Raw genomic sequence first — 27,334 nt, 5'->3', positions numbered from 1 at the left:
GAATGGAATAAAAATATGGAATAAAATTCGGCACTAGTCAAAAAGAAAACAGATATTTTGTGCATTGTGTCATCAAGATAAAGTGAATCCCATAAAGTTGAGTAAAGTATGGTTAATCCTCCACATGTTAATGGAAAACAAAACACTGTAAAACCAGTGGTGAAAAGTAACTAAGAAGATTTAATCAAGTCCTGTACAGTACTTATGTACAATTTCGAGATACTTTAGCCTACTTTACTTGAGTATTTCAATTTTTTGTTACTTTGTACTTCTACTCCATTACAATTCAGAGGTGACTCGTATACTTTTACTCCACTACATTTATTTTACAGTTTAAGTTACTTTGCAAATTTGGATTATCGATATAATCAACACCTAAATAAGACTTTAGTCACACCTGGAGTAAATTCACAAGCTACCCTAGTATACAAAGTGATTAAAACTAGATGCACCGCAGCTAATCTTTTTTTTTTAATATACTTTTTTGAAGTAGGCCACAGGGTGGGTCAAACTCAGTGTTGCCCCCCGTAGAACCGCCTATGTATATGTTAGGCAGAAGATGGCAGGTGGTCTATTTTATTGCATATGATTGTACGATATTAGCCTTTACAAATATCACTGCATAATTACACTCCTACAGGTGACCATGAACATGGTAAATAATCTGGAGGGGATTGAGGATTGAGAAACTCATGAGAAACTCTATAGGCCAGGCCTACAAAGTGGATGAGTTCCTACATTTAGTAATATTTAATTATTCAAATACATGTCAAGAAATGTGATATTTGCCATTTTAGTTATTTACCACTTGTATGTGGAAGCAGATCTATTTCACACATTTGAGTCCTGAACAGTACATTTGTGAAATAATTATATGTTTCTAGACATGAGGCAATTCTTGTCCAGGTTGCTAAGTTAAGGTTTATGATCATATTCAGCATTATTGAGATTGTCCAAATGTTAATCAGTGCTGCATTTTAGCCGTCTTGACGTGGAATATTCTTTTTTTTTAAACTATTAGATGCGAACGGATGTGATTAGTTGCAAACGTATAAGGTAAAGTATTTTACTTACTTTTAAAGTAATTTGACAACATGACTACAGCATGTTATGTATTATGTTATTAATTTATGAACATTTCCAACAACTTCCTGGGTGCACATAAATTACTTTTTGTTAAAGTATTGTTGAGTTCAGTAGAAATGGCATATATAGCAGTATTATAAAAAAACTAAAACGTAAACAGGTTACAGCTAATGTTACTTTTAGTATCTTTACAAGAAAATGAAATACGAATATGAGACATAATGGAGATGTGAAATGAGAAAGCCTGATAAGTTATACATCTTTATTATATGGTCCCAAGCACAAATACAATACAGTATTTATGTTAACTAACATGTTGTCTTGAAGAAGTGCATGTCATCTTTACCACATTTTCTAATGCTTAGCTTTTCCCAACACACTTTGGCTTATAGGAGCAGAAACTTTGTTTCAGTTGTAGGAGGATAAAGGTAAAACTTGCTATAGCTCAAACAAGATGCCTAAATAGACCGGACAACTGAGGCAGGAAGTAGACAAATAAAACAAATAAGTGGTTTAAATCCAGTTTAGTCCTAATTTAATGCTTAGGGGGCTTAGTAAAGATCCAACATCAGTTTGCTTAGTTCTCCCCTGACAAGTAAGTAATTTCTGCGTATATCAGGTTAAACCTTGGCCCTTGACCCAACATGGTGCTCTTGCTCTTTTTTCAAACTGATCAAATCTAATGGCGTCTTAATCAAATATTATACCCACCAAACAAACATACTCAGTTGTTTTTTCTTCTTACCACAAATGCCAATTAAGAGATAGGAGCTTTTATCTAATTAAAGCTACAGAACGCTTCTTGATACCCATCACTAGAGGGCAGTCTCGCTTTATCATAGAATTAACTACATAGAACGGCAATTCAAATCCACACTTAAATACTTAAAGGCAATTTGTACAATAACATGGACTAATAGTCGGTTGTTGTTTTCGAAACTAGTGTTAAATTGGTGCACGAGTGTGTTGCAAAAGGTTTTTGTCCACCAAGCTCATAAACGGAAGCCATGTTTGTGTAATTGCTTGATATGTCTATCCGCTTGATATGTCTATCCGCTGTAGTTCTGTGAGCTTCTGAGCGGATCTCCTGTAATCATCAGCCGAACCTCGCTACGGAAGCGCGCGCTCCTTCTCTCGTGCCGCCTCGGACGTCTTGTTTGATTTGAAGGGCACGGGGAAGGTACAGGACACACACGCGTGCTAGTGTTCCTGCAGCTGTCTCTTTAAAACGCAGGAGGAGACATTTGTGTGTCTGAGATGTAGCCTGCCTGGCAGATCTGTCGCCAGCATTGCTTCTGCCCCCCCCCCCCCCGCTGAGGAAGGAAGGAAGGAAGGAAGGAAGGGCTGCTGGGATGCCGATGGTTTCATCTGGCAGCAGGCAACTGGAAAGGGAAGTCCAGTGTGATTTTTAGGTTAACGGTTCACTTCTTCCTCTTGTGGTTTCTTCAACATCCTTCACCGAGGCTATACCGAGACTAACCGACCGCTACACCTGCAGACACGGTTTACTCCAGATCCACCCGCTGTTCCTCAACCCAGAAGAAGCAAACAGGTAAAGGTGATTATTAATCAGCTGGAAGCATGCTTTGTGTTTAGTCTTGAAACCTATACCTGAAGCACCTAGAATATAACATTAATCACCAGTGGTGGGGACAGCAGAACAATATCAACACCAATCAACAATATAGGGAATATTATTTTTTACGTTTTTCCCCCAATGCTGACATCACCTGTTAAAAATAAAGAATTAATCCATGAAAGATAATTTTCATACTGTGAAAGTGTCAACACGAGAAACTGTGTTCATTAATACACGTTACAGCATATTTGTGTAACCTCAATCTATGATAATCAATAAAAAGATATAATAATGATCACCAATGCTATATATAATGCTGGTGAATCACTTCAGGCAGTCAAATGTAAGTGTACACTCTGGCACTGTTTATTTGTTTTCCTTTCTCCTCTTACATATATATGTAAGAACGCATGCACGTGCACACATGAGTTTGATATGTGATAACCCTATTACACAACACAATGAAATGACCTTCATCCTCTTGTTTTAGTCAAAAATGGTCCTTGCAGCAGGAATGTAATTAGGCCAGTTACTGTATCTGCTGTCCTCTTTCAGCCATTCATCAGTTATTTCTGTTTGAGTTTCTACATATTTCCATCAACCACAGATTATAGTGTCCACTGTCATATGTGTGTGCAATGTAGAACCTGTGTTCTCTTGTTTACATAATTGAGTGTACTCGAATGACATCCACGTCTTCAATTTCAAGTTTATTGACATATTTACGTTAGGTCAGATAACTAACTCATGTTACCATTACAGTACTGCACATGTCAGTGCTGCTATTCAGAATGCAGACATGCAATAATGTAATGTAATGTGATAGATGCACTGAGGGAGGATCCAAGCATAATACTTTGTAGCTACATTGGATTCCAAAACACTGCATTATATTTTATTCCAAATGCTACGATGAAGGTATTCTACCTGGAAAGCGGGCGCCCATGTCCTAAGACTTACTACAGCGACCTGGGTACACATCTGACCTGTCCCCCTATGCTGCATGTTGACCCTTATCTTTTCCCATTTCCTGTCTATCTAACTGTACCAGCATCCAACAAAGGCAAAAAGCCAAAAAAGACATGCTTAAATGCACTGATTATCACACACCTAACAGGTTTTCTCAGTAGTTCCTGGTGCAGCAGCTAATGTACTATGAAGCTGCTGCTGCAACTTATTGCACGTGTTTCTTAATTGGACTTTAAAAAATTGGGTAGGAATGAACATCTGGGCGATGACTTCTACTTCTCTTAAAGGTCCCATGTCATGCTTTTCTGTTTATTACCCGTCCCCTTGTGTGTTATGAAGGTTGTTATGCATGGAGACGGTCTGCAGAGTCACAAACCCTCAAAGTACACCCTGTAGCGAGTAAAACTCTAACACAGAAAAGACCTGTCTATGTCCCAGAACGCCTCGTTGGAGATTTCTCTTTTTCCATTTGTTTCTTCCGGGAACCGCATGACGAATGGACCAATTCGCGGAGCTCCTCACACTAGGAGGGGTGGGGACCTTTAGCGTACATTTTCAACTAACTGGCTGGTAATAGACGAGTTGGGATCGCGGAGAAATGCTCTCCGCAGACCCTTTCTCACAGCGTTTATCAACCTTTTTCTTACTCAATATCAAGCCACACTTATTGTTTTTACTTCGGCTGTGAGTGTTTGTGTGTGCTCAGGATGAGTTTCGCGCTGTCTCTCTGTATCGCCGACCCGGAAACCACACCAGTAAGCCAGCTCACTGAGCAGCGAGCCTCTCAACGTCCCGACCAATCAGAGCACACTGGGCTCACAGGCAGGGGCGCCGCCAGGGATTTTGGGCTCCATGAAAATACATCAGCTCCAACAAGCCGTTTAGGACGGGGAGTGAATACACATACTATACAGAGATGCTGTTTGAGAAACCAATGAGATTTTGTAAAATTGCACAATATAAATGTATTTTAGTAGACCTCAACAATGGAATTATGATCAGTAGAAATGGCCATGACATGGTACCTTTTAAGATTGTATATTTTTTTTACACATGCAATGGAATTTTGTCCCTTATGATTTGTTGGCGTTGCATTATGTTACATGGCCAGATTCGTTCACAGGCGGATTATGTTGTACTGAATGAAAATCTTTATTCCAATTACTTGACAATGCAATGCATGTTCATTATTTGGTGAACCAGATTCTGCTTTTGCCTCTGATAATACAAGTGACTGCTTTTTTCTGCAGAGAGCATTTAAGCAGAATGAAACCTTAAATGTTTCTATTTGGCTGCTTTCTATAATTGCTAATAGACTGAATCTGAATTTATAACCCCATCATGATTTTGCAGTGCAGACATTATATTCTATGTTGTCAGGACATTTCTTCAGTGTTAGACTGTATGCAGAATCATTTTGACATCCTACAGCCTTGGCTGTGACCTGATCAGAAAGATGAGGCCCCCTGGAAACAGGGGAGTGATACTCAGTGGCACTAGGACCTGGAGCAGCCATTTACAGCTGTGGCAGCAGCTGCCCGTGTCATCTTTGTCGGGTCACCATTAGTATCCCTGTCACAGGGGCATATGGCCCTGGAGGCCCTGCACACAAACACGCCGTTTGGCTGTCATTTTAACATTAAACATCCAAGAAAAAAATCATATTGATGAAAAAATCATTATGGAGTCACTGGGTCAACATAATGCAGCCATACAGAGTGAAGCAGTTAAGATAAAAGATGTCACTGTGAGAATATAGAAGACTTGGCCTCTGACCATGACACAGACTCGGTCATCGAGAGATGTCTGTGTTGTCTAATGATCCCGTCAGAGGAGCCAACACAGCTGGCTGCTGCATGGTGTTTGGGTTACACTGCATCCTTCCTGTCTCTCTCAGCTCTCACGCCCTCAGGAGGCTGCATGTAAACACCATGACACATTTGTTGTTATGAAATCCTTCCAGTCTCTCCTCAGTGAACGTGAATGGAATAGGAAGTGGTGGTCTGTCGTCACTGCTCCCAAAAGGGCAGTATTTGGCTCTGGTTTGAAATAAATTATCTTTTTTTTGTGAAAGAAATACTGCACTGTGCCAAGAGAAGAAGTGTCTCTGCATGTGCTTCAATTTTAGTTTTTGTATTTCTTTTTTAAATTATCACCACCTCTAAGTCCTACATAGTGTATCATCCGTTCCCAGCTTTCTATTCTCAAGCATGGTTTAAATATGTCCTCATTCTGCAGTTTCTTCCGCTTTCTTCATATGTTCCCAAACACATTACCACAGATTATGATCAATGTCCGGTTGTTATGGCAGTGGCCGCTGGGACTGTGGCATGTTGATGTCATTGATAGTGACTGTGAGGTGGTTGGCTGAAGGACACAATACAGATGAGGGGAGAGAAAGGATTAAAGAAATGGGACGATAAGAGAAGGAGAGAGAATGGGATTAAAGCTTGGAAAAATAGACAGTGCCAGAGGGAAGTGTGAGAGGATCAATTTAGAGACATTCTGCAAAGAGACAGTGTTGTCACCGAATGGGCTGTCTCGCTCCGTCCCTCTCTCTCTCCAGTCCCTCTGCTCGTTTTGCACCCACCCACTCCCACATGTGCCCTGAAACCCTGCTCCACACTCCCAGCACTAAATGCCATACATGGACCATAGCAATACATTATGCCCAGCCAGGCTCCAGGTTATTGGTGGACTGAGAGACGGGCGTGTTTCTGGGCACATGTGGAGTACAGAGGCAGCTCAGTGAAAGTCATGGCCTCCGTCTCGTCAAGGTCATGTGCATAATTGTGAGAATGCTCTATTGTTTTTCCGTCCCCAAGCGGATAAACCCTCTCTCCCTGCTGACGAAAAATATGTCCCCAACGTACAGGACGTCATTTAAACCACACGGCGAATCAAAATGGGTTAAAACATGCCATGTTTTGACCGTGCACCTGCAGGATTAGGTGACCTCTCATTAAAGATTAAGACATTTTGTGGTACTTTCTCACGTGTTTCACTTCTACCATCGCGGACTGATGGATCTGGGGCGAGCTGCTGCGTTTTTGTGCTCTTCTCCGGGTCAGACATGTCTGCGAGCAAACAGCAATGTTCCCAATCTACTGTATGGGGCTGTTTTTTTGTTTAGGGATTTGGCATCAGTGCAAACCTCGCTGGTTTTTCATTTTTGGGTCATCTTTGGTGATGAACTAGTGTCGCTGCTGATTCCTCAGATAATCCATAAATGGTATGGCCATGTTTTTCCATTGAATAACTATACGTGGCAATCTTTGCTTCACGTATTTTTTTTCATTTAAACCAATATATTTTATAAAACTGTGTGCAGTAGCCTAAATCGCTATTGTGTCCTATCAATCCGCATGAGAGAAAAGACGAGCATTCATTTTTTCACACAATAATTGAATGGATTGTTATTTAAATGAAAGGGTTTAAATTCCTCCTTTATTCCTGTCCTCCCCTGCTCACTGTGTCAGTCTGATCTCCCTCTCTCTGTTGTTGTTTATTCCATGCTGTTGACTTTGTTCTGGTCCTCATGTTAGTGTGTGGCAGGTGCTCTGAGCTGATATGAACTGACTGAGCATCTCCCTGGTTACTGGAGCACTGGCATGCAGCTTAGGCACAAGTAGAGAGGAGGATAAACTGTGACCACGCTTTCCCCCCCGCTGAATCTCAAAACCAAAAGCTCTAAGCGGTTAGGACAGCAGGAAAATACGTCTCACCTTGTCTTTCTAGTTGTGGTGTATTTTGGTCTTCCAAATGTCTTCCTGTATCAATATGTGCAGCTTCATCTGCCCACGACGAGGCAGGTAATTGGTCACTGTCACGACGGTTGGAGCCTCAATGATTCACTCAGTTGTTCTGCTGGGTCGATAGGATCTCATGACAGCTCTGCACTCATCAGCTGAATCGACTTGTTATTTGTAAAAGATGCTGCATGTTGTGCTTTCTGCTGTTCCAGAAGGAAAAGCTTCTCTGTACCTCGTCTCATTTTTAAATCAATTTTCTTTTCAGAGATTCAGAGAATATGGTCCCTAAATGATTCCCTCAATATAGTTTTGATGCTAAACAAGAATGTTGTATTAAGGCTGAGATGTGTAACAATGATGGATTGGACGGATTACATTACATTACATTTAGCTGATGCTTTTATCCAAAGCAACTTATATTAAGTGTAATGCACCATGTAGATACAAACTCAGAACAGTGAGATTGTCCTGCAAATTAATTTAAATAGGCTAAACCTTCTTAAGAGCTATATACAGAAAGAAGAATGTTTTTTTGAATGAATTAAAATTCCTAAAGTGCAATCATAATGCGCATCTTGCGAGTATAAACATTCCTGTTTGTTTTCTTTGTCACAGAAATCTTAAGAAATGGACCAAGATAATCCAAGCCAAAGATCCCAGAAGCAAGAAGACGACCCAAATGAAGCAGAAGAAGCTTTAACAAAATCTCAAACTTCGGCTCCAGCCACAGCATCCCCCGCCGGCAGGCCTCGGCGGCCCCAGAGAAGCACCAGAGTCGAGGGCTCTGTGGACATCTCAGAGCCCAGAGCTGAGCCCCAAACTGAGCCCAGAGCTGAGCCCCAAACTGAGCCCAGAGCTGAGCCCCAAGCTGAGCCCAGAGCTGAGCCCCAAACTGAGCCCAGAGCTGATCCCCAAGCTGTGCCCCAAGCTGAGCCCAGAGCTGAGCCCCAAACTGAGCCCAAAGCTAAGCCCAGAGCTGAGCCCCAAACTGAGCCCAAAGCTAAGCCCAGAGCTGAGCCCCAAACTGAGCCCAAAGCTAAGCCCAGAGCTGAGCCCCAAGCTGAGCCCAAAGCTGAGCCCCGAGCTGAACCCCGAGCTGAGCCCCGAGCTGAGCCCAGAGCTGAACCCCAAGCTGAGCCCAGAGCTGAGCCCAGAGCTGAGCCCAGAGCTGAGCCCAGAGCTGAGCCCAGAGCTGAGCCCCAAGCTGAGCCCCAAGCTGAACCCACTCCAGTGGCTGACCAGGACGAGTCCACTCCTGATGGCCCTGTGGCAAGTCGCCCTAAACCCTCTCGCCCTGGAGCGGTCAAACCCTCAGGAGAGCACATCGGGCCTAAAGGGGGTCCTAAAGGGGGTCCTAAAGGGCCCGGCCACCACCCAGTGAGGGCCGCCTCCGTCCCCCACCAAGTGGCCTCTCACCAGAACCTCCATGCTCAGAGGGCCCTCTCTGTGGCCGGTACCGCTGACACTCCACAGGCCCAGACTGTGGAAGACTTCAGGCAAGTTTCTTCATTCGTATGTGTCCCAACATTCATGTCTCAGCATGTCTTAACATCGCCTTCAATTCTGTCACAGCAGAGAAAAGTAAGACTGGCACGCATAGTATTTATTTGTATACCCTGACAACACTGCAAGGATACATGATTTGTATGGTCATAATTATTAAGCACTGGTATTTGTTTCTGTGTCAGGAAACACTGGGAAAACTTCCTCCCAATTCAACAACTAAATGGGTCTAAATCTAGTAAATATTCATTATATCAATATCCCAAATATTGTTAAGATATATGCAATAGCTTTAAATTACAGAAATTGCTCAATTATAATTTCCATGTTAAGTCTCAACATGATCTCTTTAATGAAATGGCCTCTGTTAGGTTCATATCTTTTTTTCATAACGGATCTCACTTTGTTTTAAGGGTGTTATGACTCCTTGTGTTATGCTTCCCTTGTTTAGTAAGTAATGAATCACTGTTTAGTAAACTGGATTCCTGGAACAGATTGCGTTGCTAAATTAATGGTAACCTTTCTTGTCACACAGATAAGAAAGCTGCAGCTCATACAAGGTCTGGATTAATGTCATGTAGTATTAATAGTCACAAACCTGAATAACTTTTATTGGGTGGTTAATGGGTATTTATATCGGCTCACCATGCTGCTGCTGCTGCTGCTGAGACAATTGTCTGCTGGAAGGGAATGTCTAATGATAACACGGCACACATAGTGTGCCGTGTTATCATTATCTGCTTTTAATAGAACCTAATGGAATTTGCTTGGGAACTGGGCCTCAAGTGCCCTGAACAACTGATATAGGCACTTAATGGCCCTTTAGTATCGTGCATCTCAATTAGGGCTGAACGCTTAATCGATTTTAAATCGAAATCGCGATTTGAAATGATGCGATTATCAAATCGCAAAGCCTGCGATATTTTTAATTCTTTTTTTTTTTTTTTTCTTGTGTCAGTCATCCACACCAATCAGAAGTGCTGTGCTCCACATGTACCAGCCATTGTTAATCAATCAGAAGTAGCCCATGATAGAAGGTGATAGACAGATTGATCCAATCACCTGCCTAGTGCTTCTGAAAGTGCCGGCCCTTTCCAAATGGCTTCCAATGGAGCTTTAGATGGTTTGGTGAAACCAACCATCTGGGTCAGGTTAGTAATGCTCCATCACATGTTTCTATCACAGGATGAATCTTAAACTGAAGCTTGACTTTAAAGCAACCCAACGGAAGTTTCATGAGAGTTTCGTTTTTTCACTCGTAGCTCGGGCTGCGGGGGTGCTAGAGAGGGGAGCACGTTGATGCGACCTTCCTAGCCGGAGTTATGGCCGCATTTTACAATAAACTTCCGTTGGGTCGCTTAAAAACAAATATCGCAATTCGAATCGCAATCGCAATATTTGTCAGAAAAATCGCAATTAGATTTTTTTCCCCCAAAATCGTGCAGCCCTAATCTCAATGTGTTTGTTTGTTACATTTTGTTAGGATAACAATGTTAAAGTCAAGCCTTGTTTTACTCATACAAGGGTATACCCAGATGTATGGGATGATAGCCAAAGCCCAGGGTTGTGTATTGTGGACGGGACTGAAGGAGCAGGATAAATGACATTACAATAGTTGTTATTGATACAGGGGTTCTGCTGGCTGTGGGTTATGGGGTTTGAAGGAGATGAGAGTTATTAAGATGTGTTATTATTACTACAGGCTGCACATCATCACTTGGAACGTGGGTTCGGCCACGCCCCCTGATGACATCTCTTCCCTGCTGGGGCTGAACGTGGGAGATGGAAACACAGACATGTACATCATCGGGTGAGTTTTCTGTGTTGCAACAAGTTCCTTAACATAAAAGCTGAAGTGTTTCAATATGCAAGTCCCACATCGACACTTTAAAGAAAGTCACTAATGAACAGCCGGCAGGGCCACCGAGAAATAACGACTAGAGAAGTAATTTATCGGTTCCTGTACTATTTTGCACACTGATGTTCCCTGAAAGTATCTTGTACAGGCTTCTGCTATGATATATAAAGTTCAGCAACTCCAAATATCAGCAGGATAAACTGGTGTATACGTTTTCTATAGTCAACAAATACATCTAATTATCCAAAAACCATTAAGAACTTATCACCATCGGAGCGCTTTGTTTTAAATTCTGTAAGAATGAGCAGAGGGCGACCGGTAGAGGCAGCTTGTTGTGTGAAGTGTTACTCACTAAAGGCCCTGACACACCAACCCGATTTTGGGAGTCAGAGGCCGTCAGAGGCTGTCGGGCATTCGCGGCGCCGTAGTCAGGTTGGTGTGTCCCGCACCGTCGACCGTGACACGCCTTATTTGGACTGCCAGACCCGATGCATGGCCGATTCAACATGTTGAATCGGCCATGCATCGGGTCTGGCAGTCGGACCAAATAATCACTCTGATTGGCTGTTCAGCTAGCAAATCAGTGCATGAGAAGTGAAGCAGAAGTGAGGGACGTAAACAAACGATTTAAGAAGGCACACACAGACTGCTATTCATTTTCATCTCATCATGGCGATCTGGAATGATGCAAACGAAGACCTGCTCATCACCTTGATCCAGGAGAGGCCAGCTCTGTATGATATTACGGAGAAAAGATACTCTTCTTCTTCTCTGTCTTCCGGTTGTTGCCTCTTTTGAATGACGAATACACACTACCGCCGCCTGCTGGTAAGGAGAGTTATTGCCACTCACGCACTGAAGTCGGTGCGGTGTGTTCCCGTGCGACACATGGCCAAAACGCAGGAGAACACGGCCAGGCAACAGCCGACTTCAGCGTCGGCTAGTCCTCTGGTGACTGCTTGGTGTGTCAGGGCCTTAATGTTACTCACAACAAACAGCGCTGCTTTAGAAACTTGTCTTTGTCTCAGAGCGGCATCTATTCTGTCGGTTTCTGCCGCATGCTCAACATGTATTTCTGAAGTTCCTTCACTCGTGTGCCTCGGGCTGCAGCTAGCAGGATTTATATGGTCCTTGGTCCTGGACTGCCTCAAACTGACGGCACTTGTCGCATTAGCATGTTTTAAATTGAAGTTGTCTGAAGTCCTTACCACCCGCTGCTCTTGCAGTAATGCGTAGTGCACCTTTCTTACTGTCTTAATGTGCACAATGTAGTGACTGCTTTTCCTCTTTTGTTTTCTTAGTTATGTTCTCTGTATTTTATATGTTTGTGTTATGTGTAACGTTGCTGCCTTCTTGGCCAGGTCAGCATTGAAAATTTGATTTGATCTCAATGCTTTTATCTGGTTAAATAAAGGTTAAATACAAAAATAATATATGTACATAGACAGTATATGTGTTTGCTATGTTTATACATTAGCTGTTGATGTCCCTGCATTACCATTGTTAAAGCTCACAGCAATTAGTCAAATGCATTTCATAAACGGTAGAGGTAGCATATTAGCCATTGGCGAATCTCTGTAGCCTATTGGGCTGATTATGATCACTAGGAGTAGTAGTAGCAGTAGTAGTAGCAGTAGTAGTAGTTGTATTAATAGTAGTATTAATATAAACATGAAAACCTCTGCTGGCTCTTGACCCTTGTGTGTTGTTGTGCTTCTTTTTTCTACAAGGCTGCAGGAAGTGAACTCCATGATTAACAAAAGGCTGAAAGATGTCCTCTTCACAGACCAGTGGAGCGAGGTCTGCATGGAGAGACTCAGCCCCTTTGGTTATGTGCTGGTCAGTAATGGCTTTTATTATCAACACATATGCACACTCTCATAGCAAACAGATCGGATTCATACGAATTACACGGGTTGATGAGATCTCTGCTCGCCTGCTGTGGATTCGGCTCCTTCTGTCCCCTGAGCATCGATGGGGTGATTATGTATAACAGGCGTGTAATATCAACGTGTCTGCCATCTTCCTCTCTCTTCATAGCTCATAATGCAAAGTCAAGCTGTCTCTTGGTTTTCTCTCCGTGTGCTTTTATACCGGCTTACTTTCCCCTTCTTTATTTTACTATCTTAAACTGCTTACATATACCCACTATGGGACGATAGAATACAAAACAATGCAATGGGTTTAATGTAATGCTCATATTGAATTTTGACTGATGTTGCACATACTTTCTAATATATATTCCATACGTGATATAACACACAACATTTCAGTTATGGCCATATTTCTTATAACAACAGGGCCGTTAACAAGCTATATGTAAACCCTCACAAACGTTTATTTTGATCGATTACTGTTTGTTGTCTAGTTATGTTCCAGGTTTCATGTTTCTGAGTGTGCATACCGCAGCTGTGGTTGGTGTTTGTCTGAAGCGCTGGTTGGCTCGCGGTGAGCAGGAGAGCGTGAATCAGCTGTGGAGCCGAGAGAGCTAAACCAATGTCTCCCAGGATGCAGTTTTATTTTTGGATCACGTTGTTGTCAGTGTTGATGGGCCTTTGACAGTGAGACTGATGCCTTCCCCGAGCTATATCACGGTCGACTACATTAGCTCAGCTCTCTATGATCATGTCGGTGTGACCTTCTCATGTTCTTCATGTGGACATTAACGCTGGGAGATGTGTTAGTTGGAGTTTGTCTTGAGTAGAGGAGATCTTTGGTGTAAAAATGTGTCTAGTCGTCTTATTTTCTGCTCTTAGATACTCAGCTTTTCAGGACTCGTCGTCAGGTTCAAACTGTAACCGCTGAGAGAAAGCTTTTTGCCCTCCACTGCTGAAACACAGCGGCGCCATCATAGGGCTGCTCAATTAATCATATTTTAATCGCAATTACGATTTTGGCTTGCAGCGATTACAAAAACAACGTAATCGAAATAAAACGATAGCCCTCGAGGTAATTTATAAACACACGCAAAAAATAAAAAAATGAAAGAAATCTAGACCGCAAAAAAATTAAACAAGCGAGTGCCTGTTTTTCCTGGCCAAGGTCAGGGTCCTTGAACACAACACGAGCCTAACGTGTCATCACGTGGTATATGTCTCGACTGACAGGGGTGCAGTTCTGACGGAGAGCACCAGAACGCCACTCCAGCACTTCAGAAATTGCAGTACCGATAAGTCCATACACATGCCGCAGTTTCTGCGTGTCTGTGTCTTTAGTTGAAAGCCTAGTGTCGATCTGTTCATCTGTCATACTGATCAGACAGTCAATAACTGTGTTGTTATCATTAGCATCTGGTTAGCTAGTTATGCTAACGAATATAAGAAGCTTTTTCTACAACCAGTGAGGTAAAGGCACATCTTTATATGATCATTATAGTTATAAAAAAAATAAGAGAATAAAGTAAACAGGTATAAAATACTATATGACAGTTATTAATAAAGAAGAATACAGTTTGAAAGGGGAGTGATTTGTCAAATATCCATAAATTAAAAGAAAATCTGCTTACAGTTGTGTTTGGGTGTTGAGAGATGTGTCCATAGATCTCCTAATGTTGCTCTCAAAGTGCACCAGATTGATGCTTTTAACTTCAACATTTAAAAAAAAATCTTCCCAGGGGAGCACGCCACACCCTGCACGTGCATGCATACGCGAGTCATGGTGAGATATCTGGATTAAGAGGTTACTTTTTCTTTGCACAGAATGAAATGAATGTGCTGTGATTTTAGTTTTTTTAAGCAGAGGTCAATAACTTGTACGGCCCTCTGAGGATATTGTAAAAATTGAAATGGCCCTTGAGAGGAAAAAGGTTCCCCACCCCTGCCCTAAAGGGACATGAAGAAAAAAAAAAAAAAACAGAGGGAGAAAAAAAAAGTCAGGATAACGAGTTAGTATCTCCTGCGCACGAGATACTAACTCGTGCGCACGAGATACTAACTCGTGCGCACGAGAAAGTTTCGGGTGAGCACGAGAAAGTTTCTCATGGTCACCAGAAATCTCGCACTTTTTATTTTTGAGAAAGTTACCGGTGCGCCAAGGAGGAAGTGAAGCGCACAGGAGACAACCATTTAATTGCAGACTGTTATGTTTACGTGGGGAAATGACAGTGCATACATTATTTGAGATATATATCGTACTTAGACTTCACTTTAAGGACATTTCGGCCAGGGGTGTGTGGTCACTCCAGGAGGCAGCGGGACGTGTAACTCAGAGAAGAGCAGCACCAGCGCTCAAAGAGCTTTTACGCACCGCCTACACTGTGTTTACCTTCATTGAACAGCTATAAATCATGGGCGGACTGGGACTAAAAATCAGCCCGGGACTCGCACCCAGCCCAGCCCACGTAAACTGTCAACAGGCGGCCCACTTCGGTACCGGCCCAATGGGATTCGTCCCGATGGTGTGTGTGTGTGTGTGTGTGTGTGTGTGTGTGTGTGTGTGTGTGTGTGTGTGTGTGTGTGTGTGTGTGTGTGTGTGTGTGTGTGTGTGTGTGTGTGTGTGTGTGTGTGTGTGTGTGTGTGTGTGTGTGTGTGTGTGTGTGTGTGTGTGTGTGTGTGTGTGTGTGTGTGTGTGTGTGTGTGTGTGTGTGTGTGACACTCTGAGAGTCACGGACATTAATTCATAGATCAAAGCAGACTGGTTTACAGACTCTCCTGTTTTTTGCCAATCCGGTGCTTAAACCAATAGCTGTCCATACAATTAAGTCTGACTTCAAAATATATCTCAAATAATGTATGCACTGTCATTTCCCCACGTAAACATAAAAGTCTGCAATGAAATGGTTGTCTCGTGTTCCACTTCCTCCTTGGTGCATCGGTAACTTTCTCAAAAAAATAAAGTCAGGATAACGGATTCGTTTCTCGTGCGCACGAGAAACGAATCCGTTATCCTGACTTTATTTTTTTTTGTCTCTCTTTTTTTTTTTTTTTCCATGTCCCTTTAGGGGCTCCGTAGAATTATACTTAAAGTTCAGGGTAATCAACTGTTGAAAACATACTGTTCAAATTTGTTTTCAATAAATGGATAATCGTGTTTAATAATCGTGATATCAATTATTGACCCAAATAACCGAGATTATGATTTTTGCCATAATCGAGCAGCCCTACGCCATCAAGAAATGTTTTCAGGCCGTTCCCCAAATAGATGCTGATCGTGACGACAATGTATGTTTGTATAAGCTAAAATGTAAATACTAGGGCTGTCAAGTACGCGTTAACGCAATTTTTTTTTAACGCCACTAATTATTTTAACGCGATTAACGCATGTGTATTTTTTTTCCTCGGCCGCCCCGTAGTTTCAGAGCACATCGAGTTTAAAATACCATCTGCTGACAGCCCCGCTCCTGCCGCCCGCTTGTGGCAGACCACACTTCCACGCTCACCGGCAGGCACCGACTGGCCATCGGGAGGACCGGGAGGGTGTGTGTAATGTGGCCCGAGCGAGCGAGAGAGAGACCTTAAGTGCATTGTTGTTGTTGTTGTTGTTGTTAGCATCTGGTGCTAGCTAGCTGCGCTAACGGATATACGGAGCTGTTTAAATGAAAACAGAGGAGCGACATTTCGCCACAACTGCACCGAGCACTTGACTTTATGCAGGAAGCCAGACAGCGGGACATTGTAGGAGAAGTGAGCACACTCATGATTGCAGCAACATGATTGCAGCAACATGATTGCAGCGTCCAGGCAGCTCCCGTTCGAGCATATATGCCTTGAGTTGCACATAGCTCCAACGATCCAACACACACACACACACACACACACACACACACACACACACACACACACACACACACACACACACACACACACACACACACACATATATATATATATATATATATATATATATATATATATATATATATATATATATATATATATATACACACACACACCCCATTTGTATTGTATGAGAGAGGTTCCAGGTTGAATTGAGGCGAATATTTGTAATGTTCAGAGGTTGTTGTTTAATATTCATGAGAATATTTTTCATTGTTCAAATGATAATAAACATTAGCATAAAGCATATTTGTCCACTCATATGTTGATAGGAGTATTACAAACTTGAAAAATATTCCTCTAAGGTACATTTAGAACAGATAAAAAATGTGCGATTAATTTGCGATTAATCGCGATTAACTATGGACAATCATGCGATTAATCGCGATTACATATTTTAATCGACTGACAGCCCTAGTAAATACACCAATGAGCAAAGACAGTCTATTTCTAGCCCTAATCTCTAATTGCAACATGGCACGCTCTATTGTTGCAGCAAAACTCTCTGTATGCCTTGTGATTAATTGGCCTGACTTTTTCTCACTATGTGTTCACTAAACGTGCTATTAATTACACAACTAATAAGCTGTATATGCATTTTGATAACGGGTAAGAATGTTTAGGTTGGATCATATTTGAAAGATTTGTAGACATTAACAAATAACAGAGAACTTTCTTTTCGATAAATGCAAAGTCAGGAATTCCTATTTCATTTCAAAGACTTCCATCTTAAGCACATACTCAATGCATCAATCTAACAGAAGGGGTCTTTTTAATAATCCAGCAAATGATGTCTAATGTATTGTGTAAAGAACAGCTGAGGATGATGTTGATGTTTCCGGGTTGTCATGCTATTAGTATAGACCGGAGTGAGTAAGCCGTTGTTCAGCAATGAACTTCTTTCAAAGTCGCAGGTCTCACACTTGTTACTCAGTTCTTTAGTCATGTACAAGAGCACACATGCACCTTTTCTCTTCCTCTCGCTCCTTCACTCACACACACAAACACACGCACACAAAACTTGTCTTTAGGCTTAAATATATTTCCTGTTTACAGCCTAAATGTAGCATGGCAGCCTTCAGAAGCGCTCCCAATGTTCACTTAATGTTAAAAATAAATGCTTTTCAACCACAATCCCTGCTGACAAAGGTGTATTCTGACGCACACACACACTCACTCACTCACGCACACACACACACACTCATTGTCTGTGTCCACACACATACCACAAATAAGGTCAGTCCACTTTACGGTTCAGTGGAACCCTGTTACGCAACAAAGTTGTTGAGATATCCGGTTAGTATACAAGCGAGTGGGTCTTGTGTCACGTGCAAAGATGCGTGCCTCCATCACGGCCACAGGGCGTTTCAGGCGGGGTGTGATCATGCCTCTGTGGCCTGCAGTGGGGGGTTGGGATGTTGGTACCACTGGAGGAAGGGGCTGGGAGACATGATCATGAATGTCTGGTGAGTGGCTCGACATACAGTAGCGTGCAAATACCTCTTCTCACAAAGCACAGTCATATTCCAGCCCCTCTAATACAGTACTACAACTATACCCTTTTTATAAGGTGAACTTTGCACATTGTACACAAAGCTATATCTTATATCTGCATGGCTTTCTACTTGTCATACCAATAGTCATATATTTTATTTGTATTCTATTACATTTTTACTGGTATATCTATATTTCATCTAATGTATGAAATCTATCTAATTTCTTTTGGAATGTTTATTTCTAGTCTTTTAATTTCTCTAATGTCTTTTTATGCTGCTGCAGCGAAAACATTTCCCAAATTGGGATCAATAAAGTACTTATCTTAATGTTATAATAGTTTTATAAAATAGTTTTATTTTTTTGGTCCTTTTCTTACCATGTATCTTTTTTAACTGCTTATGTATGCACCATAAACACCAAGGGCAATTCCTCCTATGTGTTAACCTGCTTTGCAACTAAGCCGTGTCTGATTCGGAAATGTCAAAAATCTGCACATCATAACCAGAAGCAAGTGCTTTTGAGATGATGGTTAAGACTTGGAGAAAGGAGCAGTCTGACCATTGAGTGCTTGTAGCCTGTTCATCACATTTCCTCTACAAAGTGGTCTGTTGCCACAGTGAGGGCAGACCACCAGCTACGGCTCTCTGAATGTGCAGCGCTTCATGTGAAGTAGTGGCTCCTGCAGGGCGAAATGAAAAGGAGGGAGGAGAGAAAGTGAAGCAGAGCAGAATAAATGGACAGCGAGAAAAGCCGGACTCAGCTCAGATAATTTGTTTATTCAAATTCTAGTGTTGAAGATACATACTGTACAGTATATCCACAGTTATGTTAAACTTGACAGCTGCTCTCTTATCAGAATTATGCAAAGTGCCGGCTTATAACCGTGTACCTTTTCACGTTATCTTATTTTGTTCTTCATTTCTCTTTCTCACTTGTCTGCAGTGGTGGAAGTATTCAGATGTGTTACTTGAGTAGTAGTACCAATACATTATTGTCAAAATACTGTATTACAAGTAAAAGTCCTGCATTCAAAATCATGCTTAAGTACAAAATAACTCTCAGCTAAATGTACTTAAAGTATAAAAAGTAAAGTAATCATTGTGTAGAAAAATGGCCTTTTTTAAATTTATTTTTATTTTTCAGTTATAAAATAAACAGACATTGCTCCAGATAACAGAACATACAACAACACATGTAACAACAAACAACTAAACAAAACGTAACGGGGGGGGGGGGGGGGGGGGGGATGCAAGGATGACTTCCTAAGACAGCTGATTGTGACATACATAGGACATTTCATACACAATACATTATACATTACATTATACATTATACATTACACAGGAGATGCTATATTGATAGGAGGGCTGCGGACAGTGAATCGCAATCCTCCTGTCTCCCCTCAAAATCCCCCAGCAGAGAAGCTGCACGCTCCATGTTCAGTAGGTCCAGATACTCCCTCAGCCATGAGTCCCTAGTAAAGCAGGCTGGTTTGCGTTCCTTCCAGTTTAGTAAGATGAGTCTTTTTCTGGCTAAACAGCCCAATGTCCAGAGCCGATCGGCAGTCCTTGCAACATTGCCTTCTGGCTTGAGACCCAGTAGACATGCAATGGGACATGTAGGGAAATTAACTTTTAAAGATTCAGACATTAAGGATATTACTTCTGACCAAAGTTTTTTTTACCGCTGGGCATTCCCAAAGTAGGTGCAACAGTGTACCTCACTTGCCACATTCATGCCAGCATAAGTCTCTGTGTTTATTGTCCATCTTGGATTTTGTAACAGGGGTGATGTAAGCTCTATTGAGAATGTTGAACTGTATGATCCTGAATCTTACACATTTAGAAGAGAACATAGCTGACCTCCAAATGGAGTTCCATTGCAAAGCAGACAGAGAGATATTCAAGGCATGCTCCCAGGACAGTTGGACAGGAGAATAGGTATTCGGGGCAGCCCTAGATAATCATTTATAAATGTATGACCGGATGATATCTTCGACGCACGGAGTTCTTCGACACACAAGTTATTTTGCGCCTCTTCTTCTCCCACATTGAACATCGCAGAAACTCCGTTCAAACATCAAAACGTTCAGCTCGGTCGGGAATCGATCGCTATTACTTTTCTTATTCATAACTTTCATAATTCCAGAGATACATCCCATAATTCATCACATTTTTAACATGAAAGTCAATGGACAAACTCTTCAGACTTGAACAATCTTCATGCAACTTCAACTGTTAACTGCTCCTTCATACTTTCACTCATTCCAACTTTAAAATGTTACACATTTTTCTGACATTATTCTTGTTAAACCACTTTCAAATCTGATTCGTACTTTTAGAGATATTAAACATTGTTCAGACCTTGGTAAAGAGGCCTTCTTCAGATTTTAGAGTGCGTGATGTCACAGCTAGAGTGGAGGACAGATTTAATTTTGCCTTCATATTTTCTTTTAAACCTGCCATTCCCAAAACCCTACATTCCTGAGACATCATTTTTCATGAGAAACGTAGGAAAACATCTCGTAGCTTGAAAATAAAAAATAAATTAAGCAAAAAAGTTAAACAAAATGCCTCTTGAGGGCATGAAGTGACAACAACTTTCAACATGTCTCCATTAAACCCCATTGTAAGTTTAGCCTCATCTTGCCCCACCACAGCAGCCGCACACCTTTAGTTAATCTGCCAAAAAGGCCACATTATTAACCCGAAAGTACACAAAAAGTACATTTCAGATGCTCAAGTTCCTTGACATGCTTCACGCTTTGAAATTTCACTGATATCTATTATGGTTCTTCAACAAAACGTTCACATGTAAGAGGTTTATCTCTCATTCAGAACAATGAAAATGCTCTCCTCTCACTGATTACTGCACATCACCATGGAAACCTTTGATCTCTGGACACGTTTTTAGCTCAAATATAAACACCTGTGTCATGGAACACGATGATGTCATAACTCCAACTGACATGCTCAGAGCAGCAGACTTCAGATAATGGTTAACACAGCTCTACATCAAATCTGATGTTACGTAATGTGGTGTTACTATGGCAATGCATCCCTCGCCATAAAACAGCAGCATACTTCAGATAATGGTTAATGGTCCAGCCCTCAACAGCTCTACGTCAATTATGGGGTGTCATCATATGCCGTTTCCATGGAAACGCATCCCTCGCCATAAAACACGATGTTGCTATAACTCCTATGAAAATGTTCAAAAAGTGCTCTAACTTCACGGGGAACAGTTTTGAGATTTCTTCAAACGCTGTTGCCATGGCAACACAAGGCTCGCCATGAAACACGGTTTTCTCATAACTTCAGTTAAAATGCTCCAAACGGCCCAAAACTTCACAGGTTTGGTAACGATGCAGCCATCAATGCATCTAAGTGTATTATGGGGTGTCATCAAATGCCGTTGGCATGGCGACAGATCCTTCGCCATCAAGTTAGTTCAGAAGTTTGCAGTTCAAATATTCTGCTGCTTTTCCTAACCTTTTTACTTTCTTTTCTTCTCTTATCACACATTCAAGCCCCCAGTGTTCATGTATAATTTCAATCTAAATTCTTCACTTTCTTCTTACATAATACATTTCAGCATAGCAGTTTAGCGTCAGCTTTTCAGCATAAGGCATTCCCACTAGCAATTTCTTCAGGAATTGCATTCTCTAGTTGTACTTAGTTACCTCCCATCTCTGCTTGTCTGTCCCTCAGGTCACCTCTCAGCGGATGCAGGGGTGTTTGCTGTTGGTCTTTGCCAAGTACTTCCATCTGCCTTTCCTGCGCGGAGTCCAGACTGAGACCACCCGCACCGGCCTGGGGGGATACTGGGTGAGACGGCTGCTGACACCACGCTGTGATCACTGTGTGGTGGAAATGTTACACATGAGAGCCTAGCTGTAGATAACTGTGACTTTGTGTAAACTTGCATCACTGCCCTGATAGAGATCAGAGACAATACGTTTCCACTACAGCATTACATACTTCTACGACGGCTGCTCCCTCTTATTAAATCAGTCGGCTAATCGGTTGTTTTGGTCTTGGATGACTTTGACCGATTATTCAATTTCTTTATGCCTTTCTCATGCTTTAATGTTAAATAAACACATAAGCATATCTCAGATAAATACAGGATTTAAAGTGGTGCGTTGTATGATTCTCTTTGGAAAGAGAACATTTTAAGGATGTGTTGATTCAATCCATAATAACTATATATCATATTTTGTATTATATATCTTTCATTGAGGCCATATTGTTACCTCATATTCAAACGCTGTTCTGTCAGGTTTAATAAGAATAAAGAACTGTTCTTTTAAACCGTTAAAAAAAGATGCTTTCTGCAATATGTTACTAAAGGACAATGGCATGCTCCGAGAGAGAATTAAGATCCTGTTCCCTGAAATGTTTTGTAGCTCAGGGTAAAAGTATCTCTGTATTAACTCAGGGATCAGCACATTCTGCAGCCTTTACACTGAAACATGTTTTTAGTGGGTCAGCGCAGTTGGTAGAACAGCGGGAATAGATCTTCAGACTCATCCTGTCCCCCCACTGCGCACTTATCTGTTACCATTAAATATTGATCCCACTCTTGGTGGTCCCTAATGAGTAAACTTCCTGTTTGTCTTTGCCACAGACACGTATTGCTCAATAAAGTGAGAGACTTTCACTGTCTTGCATCACTGACCGTAGTCATTTAAGTCATTCATTAATTTAATTTTGCTTCCAGATGAATAAGTTGTCTGTGTACCTTTCTCTATTAAAAATGAACAACTTTTTTTCTTGCTGGTGTTTCAGGGGAATAAAGGTGGTGTGAGCGCCCGCATGTCAGTATTCGGCCACACCATCTGCTTCCTCAACTGCCACCTGCCGGCTCACATGGAGAACTCAGAGCAGCGCATGGAGGACTTTGAGAGCATCCTGCAGCAGCAGCAGTTCGAGGGCCAGGCTGCCACCGGGGTCCTCGACCATGAGTACGTCAGCACAACCGTTACCTGCTCATTTATATGTGACAAATAATCGCATTCTTGATTTCTCCAAAGTCATGTTTTATGTTGAAAATCGTGTACCAGTCAGCATTGCAAAAGTTCTTATGTAGTTTCCATGGTTTGAATTCATGAAATTACTTCTTTTTTTTCACAGTGTGGTGTTCTGGTTCGGAGATCTCAATTTCCGCATTGATGAGTTGGATATGCAGGTTGTGAAATCGGCCATCGATAACAACAAGTATCAAATGTTGTTGGAAAAGGATCAGGTAAGAAGGGCTGTCTGATGTTCTGTATAATCATAGAATACTTTTAAATCTAACTCCTACGTGGGGTCTTCTTGAAATGCAACTTCCCCCTCACATCTGTATTCATAGCAGTTTACCCTCAGAACATTTATCATTTAAGTCTGATCTTTGGATCACAATTCTTGTAAAGACTTTTCCCAAGCTGCAGAGGCATACATAAAACAGGAAGTCCATGATAAAATACATGTTCTCTTCTCTGCTGGACTATGCACTGTGTTGGTGATGCCACCGGAGGGCAGTATAAAAACAACTATCTCCATAAAGGAGCTGTCAGTTAAACACAAATCCTCAGTGAGGGCCATTCTTTAATGTTACAGCTCAATATGGCCAAAGACAGTGAGACGGTGTTGGAGGGTTTCCAAGAGGGGGCGCTGAAATTTCCTCCCACCTACAAGTTTGACGTTGGAACCGATACATACGACACAAGGTTGGTGACGCCTCTGTGCTTTTTCTTAATTCCAGGCAACTGATCAATTATCACAGCTCTTCCAAAGGGGAGCATATTAGCACCTCAGGTTTCTCCAGGTTATGTTATTAAACACGTTTATTTTAGTTCCATATCTCTTTCTGTTTTCCACCCAGCGGGAAGAAGCGTAAACCAGCTTGGACCGACCGGATTCTGTGGCGCCTGAGAGCTACGGCCGGGTCTGCTCTCAACGTAGGGAAGCGTGGGTCCATGTTGGGTCTGACCAGCGGGACCAAAGTGACCCAGCACTACTACCGAAGCTACATGGAGTACACAGTCAGTGACCACAAACCTGTGTCCTCCATCTTCACCCTGCAGGTGAGACTTATAAGGGTACTTTGTGAGGATAATATACCCTTGCAATCTTTTAAATCTCAATACTAGTGGTAAGGTGCAGAAACAATGACAACATACACATTTCCAGAACTACTTTTAGCCCTTTCTTTTGAAAATAATCATGTTTAATGTTGTTTAAACTCAAGAATATTGCACAGTTTAAACTTGTGATTTAAAATGGTCCAATAATACCTTCTCAAGGCTTAGCATTTGACCATGCAGTGGGTCCCAACTTTTGAGACAGTTTATATGGACACATTAGGTTAAATTGTTCAGCCTTTTATTTATTTAAATATAAACCCATAGTTTGCAATGTATACATGTTCATTGGAAATGTTCTTTGTAGTTCCCGTACAAGGTGGATATTCCCCTGGTCACTATCATGGTGGAAGACGAGTGGAACTGTATTGCTGATGCCGTAGCGAGGTTCAAACTGGTGCCAAACTTCCCCCGCAGCTCCTGGGACTGGATGGGACTCTACAAGGTAAAGTACTCTCACTTCTTCCAACAGAAAATCATGCTCAAGCTCTTTCAAAACCCTGCATCATTTGTACATTTCAAACTCACACTCTACACATGGGCGACTGTGGCTGCGAGGGAGTGCGGTCGTCTTTCCACCAGAAGGTTGTGGGTTCGATCCAGCCCATGCAGTCAACATGTCGATGTATCCTTGGGCAAGATACTTAACCCTGAGTTGCTCCCGATGGCATGGCCAACGGTGTGTGAGTGTGTGTGCGTGTTAGTTCCTAGAGTAATATACACTGCTCTGTATGAATGGGTGTGAATGGGTGAATGACATGTAGTATGTAAAGCGCTATATAAGTACAGTCCATTTACCATTTACACATCATTGCAATCAACCAATTTGCACAATTGAAATGTATATAACCTTATGTTTATATTTTACTAGTAGTACCTTGATCTATTATAGCGTACAAAGTACATTTGCTCAAGTACTGTACTTAGGTAAAAAATGTAGGTACTTGTCTTTACTTAAGCATTTTCACGTAATAGTACTTTTACTTCGCTACATTTAGTAGACAAATGTTGTTGTTTTTTACCCCACTACATTTATTTTATTGATTTAGTTACTAGTTTGAGGATTTAGATTATTTATACAACATCTTAATCAACTTATATATTATCATGTATTATTATAGTTTAAGCTACCCAGTAGTATATAAAGTCATTCAAATAAACCAAACTTTTACCAAGGGCAACAATGAAGTCATGAACACATTAATGGAATAATAATGATAATAAAACAATTATAACATATGGTGCTTTAATGGGCCATTCTGCATAACAAGTACTTTTGGTACTTAAAGTACATTGTGATGCCAATACTTTTTTACCCTTACTTTGAATGCAGGACTTGACTTGTAACTGAGTATTTTAACACTGTAGTATTGCTGCTTTTGCTTAAGTAACATATCTGAGTACTTCTTCCACCTCTGGTATCTAACTGATAAAACATTGTATACTATTGTTGTATTTATTTACTGCTTTGTAATAATGTCTTAAATAAGGTGCAAGGCCGCTAAGTGACTTTTATTCTAACACTAGGTGGGTTTCAAGCACCATAAGGACTATGTGGGATATGTGTGGGCGAAACAAGAGGAAGCTGATTTCACTCGACCAGAACATCAGGTAACCTTGTTTCGTCCTGATTTAGCTTCAGAAATAATTCTCTTTCACATTTAATAAATGTCTGGCTGACTGTTTTTCCAGGTAACCTTTACTGAGGAGGAATTGCCCAAAGGCTCAGGCGACTTTATCTTGGGTTACTATAGCAACAATATGAGCACCATTGTGGGTGTCACAGAGCCATTTCAGGTAATCATGGTACTGCTTTCTTGAGATTAAAACAATCAAATGCATTAGAAGAGGACATTACATCATGTGTGCTGCTCTTTCTCTGTATTATATCTCACTCAAACCCTCATTTCCATCTTCCTTTAGATCCAGCTTCCCACTTCAGGTCTTGACGCCAGTTCTTCTGACAGCTCGGACTTCAGCTCAGAGGACGAAAGCACCGTCATCATGAAGACGAGGTCCCGCAGTCCCAGTCCACGCAAGGCCAAGCACCGCCACCACCATCACCACCACCGCAGCCACAGCCGAGGCAGCCCTGAAATGGCCAAAATGAAAATGCTCAATGTCACTGATGCCTCTCCATCCAACACTACAGCGGAGAATGAGTGAGTCCACTAGACCTCCAGCAGAGGGCAGCAGCAGCATCCAGGTGTCTGCTTCTGGGGAGAAAGAGAAAGACAGTGAGGGTTCAGGAGTGTGAGGCAGGTGACATATCCAACTACAGTGTCTTTTATTAAATACCTTCACGACATTGTATGTTTTCTGTAATGAACATTTTTCTGATGCCATCCTTTTCAGGAACAGCCATCTGGTTGGTCCAGAAGGCTAACTTTGCCTTGAGTTGTTCTATTTAGCCGTGCACATTGTAGATTTTTAATTTGTAAACCTTTAATTCTGTCCCGTGTTCCTTCAACCTTTGTCCTTTTCTCAGGTGTGGACAGTACAGGGAGCTGACACCTTGCATTAGGAAATAATTCCCCATATTCCAACAATGATTTGAAACTCTGCCCATACCTAAATAGCAGTCATGCTTTTAAGACAAGGAGTAGGACACACTTGACAGAGACATTTCTCCCATATCAACTCGTCTGCTTAGTTGTGGAATATGTAGCATATGGAACAAATCAGCTCTGACAAAACGGACCATACTTGAGGGGGTTGAGGCTCTGAAGATAGGGAGGCTAATATTTGAACAACTGTCATACATGTTTTAAGCACCACAACATATTTGTTTATGAATATAACAGTGATAATAGCTTACTAGGCTACGGAAAAACGAGATGTGACCATTTCAGGCTAATATGCTACCGCTACGATTAGGAAATGCATGTTACTAATTACTGTGACCTTTAACAAAGATAATGCTGAGACACCAACCGTTGCTGTGCAAACATTGCCAACATACATACAGTCAATTTACAAGACAGTATAGAACAGGGGTCTGCAACCTTTTTGACCAAAAGAGCCATTTGCCCCCTTTTCCACCAATTTATTTTGTCTGGAGCCGCAGAACATATTTGATAGCTTATAAAGTTGTATATATTGTTACATCATAGGGAAAAACTACAGTTTTTTTGCATTTATTATTTATTACATTATAGAAAACTGTTTACCTCTAATAATAAACAAAGA

The 27,334-nt window shown here is 41.5% G+C and overlaps 1 pseudogene; it reads left to right on the top strand.

Annotated features, from left to right (window-relative positions):
- The first annotated feature begins 1,147 nt into the window (after positions 1-1,147).
- Positions 1,148-26,402, top strand: LOC117452630 (inositol polyphosphate 5-phosphatase K-like; annotated as a pseudogene).
- The last annotated feature ends 932 nt before the right edge of the window (positions 26,403-27,334 follow it).

This window comes from Pseudochaenichthys georgianus, chromosome 9 (genome assembly GCF_902827115.2).
Source record: "Pseudochaenichthys georgianus chromosome 9, fPseGeo1.2, whole genome shotgun sequence".
NCBI lineage: Eukaryota > Metazoa > Chordata > Actinopteri > Perciformes > Channichthyidae > Pseudochaenichthys > Pseudochaenichthys georgianus.
The sequence above is the reverse complement of the archived record's forward strand: the minus strand, read 5'-3'. Positions and strand labels throughout refer to the sequence as shown.